Source organism: Chelonia mydas, chromosome 2 (genome assembly GCF_015237465.2).
Source record: "Chelonia mydas isolate rCheMyd1 chromosome 2, rCheMyd1.pri.v2, whole genome shotgun sequence".
In the NCBI taxonomy this organism is placed as follows: Eukaryota; Metazoa; Chordata; order Testudines; family Cheloniidae; genus Chelonia; species Chelonia mydas.
This window is the reverse complement of record NC_057850.1, coordinates 101,945,820-101,951,819: the sequence shown is the minus strand read 5'-3', so window position 1 is coordinate 101,951,819 and position 6,000 is coordinate 101,945,820. Positions and strand designations below refer to the sequence as shown.

Below are 6,000 nucleotides of genomic sequence, written 5' to 3'. Positions count from 1 at the left end.
CCAGGTGTGGCCTCACCAGTGGTGAATAGAGGGGAATAATCATTTCCCTCGATCTGCTGGCAATGCTCCTACTAATACAGCACAATATACCATTGGCCTTGTTGGCAACAAGGGCACACTGCTGACTTGTATCCAGCTTCTCATCCACTATAATCCCCAGGTCCTTTTCTGCTGAACTGCTGCTTAGCCAATGTTGAGGTTTGCTTGATAATTAACCAGTACTGATTTGATACATGGTGTTCTTGTTGTCCACTTAGAGACAAGGATTTTAACGACTTAGGGCTATCTAATGGGAATGCTGCTTGCATGATTTTAAATATGGCTAGCCGTTTTGCAAAGGCATGGATTATGTTGTGGACTTAATGAACTGCTCATTGTGTGCTTCTAACCATTAGACAACTCTTTGTTGCATCTTGGAAAATAAGGTTGAGGCTATCATTCAAATAATGAATCGACAAAGCTTTTCGGTTTTATTTCTTCAGTGGTTGTCACCACATTAGAAGTCTTTCCCTGAAGTACACTCATACCATTGTAAATCTGTTTTCAGATGTTTTTGAGGTCTCATCCCATTCACAATAATACATCTATAATTATATTCAATAGAGATATTACATCCATCATCGGGCAACCGCACAGCCCAACAAACTCTTCTGCAACCTCCATTATCATCAGCCAACCACACAGCAACCACAAGTTGTTCATGACCACGCATATCCCTGGTTTCATCAATAACAAAAGAAAATATGGACAAAGACAAGCAGTCAGAAATAAGTTTAAAAAATGCCTGACAGTACATTTCTGTAATTTGTGCATTGAAAATGTTGCGCGAAGCCTACCAGCTTTTCTTTTTCAACCATTGCTTAATTTCTTTGTCAAGTCTGTTGTTGGTTGAAATAATGCTGAAGAGCTTCTGAAAACTGCTTTCATCATCTGAAGGCCCCCTTACCGCCCTTACCTCATAAGATACTGGATGCACTTGAGTTGCTCCAAAAAACAACTGTGATTTGTATTTTGCTTGACTTCTTTATTGCATGGTAGCTGAACCTCTTCATTCACTTGGCACGTGTAGGCGTGCACTTTAGAAATGCAGTCCCGTGGTAATTCAGTTTCTCATGTACATCTAGTTTTCCAGGACAGTCCTTCCAATTATTCATGCCTATCAAAGCAAATGTAAATGAGGAGATGATACAAAAGCTAAGTTTCTGAACTGTGGCAAATCAATACACTGGGCAGAAGGCTTCCTTTCTCGTTTTACAGAGCACAAGCCACAATCTATATTTATACCAGTCAAAATTGAAAATTGACACCAGATCCATATTCGTGAACATTTTCTTTCGAAATAGGCAAGCCATGTGTTGCAACACGGTAGATCACAAGTCAGAGATAGCCCAGGAATACCCAGTATGGTTTTGACCAGTGTAGTTGAAGGCAACTGCTTCCCAGAGTTCATCTGAATTTCAGCACCATTATTCCCTTCAGTAAGTACTGTCAGGAACAGCAAGGATGGTGGCTGCTGGATTTCAGAGCAACGATCACTGGAGGGCCTCTCTTTGGGTCTACCTCCCTCTTCATTTTGTTCTATATGTGAATGCTCATTGTCAGCCTCAGATGCGGCAAGTGACTTGAAAAAGGTTCTGAGACTCATGCTTGTTGTATAGTGTTTATATTACGCACACTTTTTAAAATTGTGCTGTTACTATCAAAACTATTTTACAACATACACACAATTATGTGCAATAGATCACGTAAGGACAACCCAATGGACAATGGTAAAACAAAATGCAATGAGACAAGCTAAATATGAAATACAGCTTTAAGCCAGACATCAAAGAGACCTTAAAAAGCAGGGGAGCGAGAAACTCTGGAGAGAAACGATGGGCTTGGCCCAGATGGAGGTGGTGACGGTGGTGAGGTCGCTTCTGCTCTGCTTAGTGGGTGTGGAGTTGCTTTCTGCTTCAACAGAAAAACCACAGAGGAAGCTTTCCCATTCAAAGAGGGAAACTTGCAAGTCTGCCCTGTGTGTGTTTTATACAGGTTCATCTATTGCACATTTGATAGTTGCTAGCTAGCTAGGAACTTTCCATTTGATTTTTCCCTGTAGATAATGCAAATATTTGGACCTTCTTTAAAAAAAAGTGTGTGATTTTTCAATATGAAAACTAAAAGCCCACTTGCCATCTGGCTCATGGAAGACAAACTGAAACAATCTTAGGCTTGCTCACTCATCTGGCAGAGGGTGATAGCTGCTAAGAAGGTTTGTTTACGGTTTAAAAAAAAAAAAAAAGAGAGAGAGACTGAGGAAATCCACTCAGACACAAAAGGAGCTTAGTCAGTTTACTCAACACTAAATTTAGATTCCAGAGATATGGAAGCTGGAAACTCATGAAGCATTGTGATGGCAACCAGATGTAGCCTGAGGGGAAATATTTTGAACACTCATAAAAAAATTACTTGGGAAAAAAACAGTGCTGAATAAGATATAGAGGTTTGTGCTTTGCCCATCGGCCAGATCAGGAAGTTTTTACTCAGACTATCACTTGAAAGTGTATGGGTGTTTTGCTTGAGTAAGGAATAAGTAAAAACCAACTAAGAACCTTAGGCTTTGATCCATAAATCTTAACACATGGCTGACAGAAGTGATAATGATAGTGGTAAAATGGAATAGCATGTGTCCCTTCAAAAGTAAGCACCAAGGGAGACTCTGGAGAATAAGAAGGACTGATCTAGAAGTCTAGTCCACAAAATTAGACAATTTGGTGGAGGGAAATGCCCTAAAAAGTATATTTGGTTTCTTAAATGACTCTCTATAAAGTTTCAGAGATACAGTATATAAGGGTCCCGCCTATTACAGTTTGTCCCCCAAGACCAATTCATTTTATCCCAAAGCTTGCATCTTGTTACTGTCAAGCATAAATGTTGTGATCCAACATTCTGATATGGTAATAAGTTAGCAACACAGATATTTGGGGGACTTTTAAAATCCAACAGACCTAGGTTGTAGGATGCAGAGCGACCCCATCAAATACAAATAATCAAAATTTGAATGGCTGATAGCACTAGATATAGAGGAGAGCAAGGATTTAAGTGGGGGTTAAACAGATTGAAATGCAGCTATATCTGCACCTATATTATGTGCTTGCCCTGATCTGATTAGATTGGTTTAAAGTCAGTTTAGTTAAACTGGTGCAACTTTTCTAACATAGGCCATGCCTTAGTCTGTACAGTCCCAGGGTATGTCTAAACAGCAAAAAAAGGACATGCAGCCGCAAGTCTCTGAGCCCAGGTCAATTGATTTCAGGCTCACAGGGCTAACAATAGCAGTGTAGACATCTGGGCTTGGGCTGGAGCCTGGGATCTAAAACCTAGTGAGCAGGGAGGCTGTTGGAGCCTGAATGTCTCCACTGCCTTTCTTTAGCTGTGCAGTGTAAGCAGCACGAGCCCAAGTCAGTTGACCCAGGCCCCGAGACTTGCTTTAGCAGGGTTGTTTTGTTTTGTTTTTTTTGCTGTGTAGATATATCCCAAGGGTCTAATCCTGCACTCCTTGTGAAAGGAGCCCCATTAAAGTCAGGGGTGAAAATCTGTCCCCATTGACTTCAGTGGGGCCAGGATTTCACCCAATGTAAATAAGGGAACAGGCTCATGCACCAAATTATTGTGGGTCAATGGTGGGAAATAGTGGGAAAGTTGTAAATATGGAGTAGCTGTAATCATACCAAAGATATCTGTGACCATGAACAGTCTTGAAGTTTCTTAGAAGTAAGAGAAAATGTGTTGAAATAGACATCAGGAAAGTAAGTTTCATCAAGGCCTTCAGGCATCTCTGCATGATAACAGAAGGGGCATAGCTGCTGTGACAGACTGACAATATCCTGAAGAAACCTTATGGAATGAAGATAAACTTTATTGAATTAGGGTTAATATGTTTGGGGTCCATTGTATTAAAAATATAATTGTGTATGTGTTATTGTGGCATTGTGTGTACCTTCTCGTGTGTGTGTGTGGGGGGGGGAAGGGGGCGGGATGTTAATGTACTTCCTCTGTTACCAGCCTTGAAGCCCCCACGTGCCACTAGCACCTGAGGAGACACTCTTCTACTAGTTCAAACTGAATTCTCCAGTGGCAAGCCGACAAAGCAAAGATAAATAGCCTGAATTTATACGGACTTGGAGCTTTCTTCCTGATCCAGCCAATTCACAGGGTCCCTGATTCATGGGCAGCCCCACTGCTTAGGGAAGGATTGGAAGGACTTGGCCTTCCATGAGACTGTGCTTGTTCTGAGCTGAACCTGTGTTGAACTTGTAACCCCAGAAACCCCCTGCGGTGGGAAATTGAAAGTCTGTTCCTGACAGAGCCCATGTTAGAGCTGGGATGAACTCTAGTAAGCTTATTAGCATATGTGTAGTTTCTTTTATTGTTTTTAATCAGTGGTAACTTATAGCTGTAGCAATCATGCTTATTAGTCTCTGAAGAGAAAGCTAGCAGATGTCTCTGCTGGGAAATAAGGTATGTAGGACACCAGGATCTCCTAGAGAGAGATGCTGGCCTTAGTTGAATCCATTTCAGTAATCAACCCATTGCTACTCCCCTTCCTTACCTCTTTTTTGTTTAGTTTTGGTGCTCAGATTATCATGGACTAAGACATAGATGATCAGGCCTAGTGATTGGAACTGAAGTCAGGAACCAGGGATCAGAGCCAAGGGTGAGAACTGGAGACAGGAACCAAATGAGGGGCAGGGCTGGAGCAGACTTGAACAAGACTGAAGCAAGTTTGGGAAAAAGGCAGTCATAGGAGTGAATAAGGAAGTGTTATTTACCCCTCCACATAACAACACACAAACCAGGGGGCACTCAATGAAATGATTAGGCAGCAGTTTAAAACAAACAAAAGAAAGTACTTCTTCACACAACACCACGGGCGGGCGGTGAGTGAGCTGCCTGTTCAGGGAGACTAGCCTCCGGACCTGCCCCCCCCCCCCTTCCCCACCCTCTCCCCTCGCCGGAGCCCTGAGCCCCACTGTGGCTGCCAGCACCCCTGCCCCAGGCCCCCCCAGCCCCAGAGCTCCAGGGCCCATGGCTCCAGTGCCTGGAGCGTCAGGGGGACCCCCAGCATTGGGCGGCCCCAGCTGCCCCGAGTCCTGGCCATAGGCCAGCCCGCTCTAGCCCGACCCTGCTTCCGGGAAGAGGAGCAGCCTGCCTTGGTTGGGGCCAAGGGGGAAGTGGCAAGCAGGAGGGGGTCTTGGGGCAGAGCATGGACCACACAGGGCTGTTTGGGGAGGCTTAGCCTCCCCTGGCCTGTAATACCCACCACCCATGCACAACTCACAGTGAGGGATGCAACCCCCATCCTCTTGGTGTCCCTAAAACTCTGACTGTTAGAAGTGGGGCCTGGACGACAAGGGATGGATCACTCAATAATTGCCGTTGTGATCATTCCCTCTGAAGTTTCTGACATCAGCCACTGTTAGAAGACAGGCTAGATGGACCATTAGTCTGACACACTCTGCCATTCGTACGTTCTGATGTTAGCTTTCAGTCTACTCATAGATTTGGAATTTGTGAAGCATTATGAATTCATAGGTGATTTGAGTTCCATTTGAAAGACTTTACTTTCCATTTTATCTTTAAAATACTTCATTTATCTTTCAGTGACAGGCCAAGATTTTATAGACCTTCCATCTGTTCAGACTTTTTTTTTGTTTTTTTAATTAACTCTCCTAGATCAGGGTTTCTCCACCTTTTTGATACCAGGGACTAGCTTGCTGCCTTCCTAAACTGTGTCAGGGAGATCTCCAGGACTGGTGCTAGTCCACAGACTGGTAGTTGAGAAATAGTGGCCTAGATTGCATATTTTCCTGTTTGTCATATTTTCCTGCTAGAAGAATTCCTGATTACTCAGGTTTCTACAGAAGAATGGCAGTGTTATCTAATGATTATTATGAGCTCATACTTTTAAAATATGAAATAACCCTTTGCCTCATTCTCCTTTAACCCACCCAAAGC

At 43.2% G+C, this 6,000-nt stretch overlaps 1 long non-coding RNA gene across 1 annotated transcript in view; it reads right to left on the bottom strand.

Annotated features, from left to right (window-relative positions):
* Positions 1–497: 497 nt before the first annotated feature.
* Positions 498–6,000, bottom strand: part of LOC122464523 — a 28,481-nt gene continuing 22,978 nt past the window's right edge. Inside the window, exon 3 of the long non-coding RNA XR_006288631.1 lies at positions 498–1,156. This is a non-coding gene — a long non-coding RNA (uncharacterized LOC122464523). The remainder of the gene's footprint in view (positions 1,157–6,000) is intronic.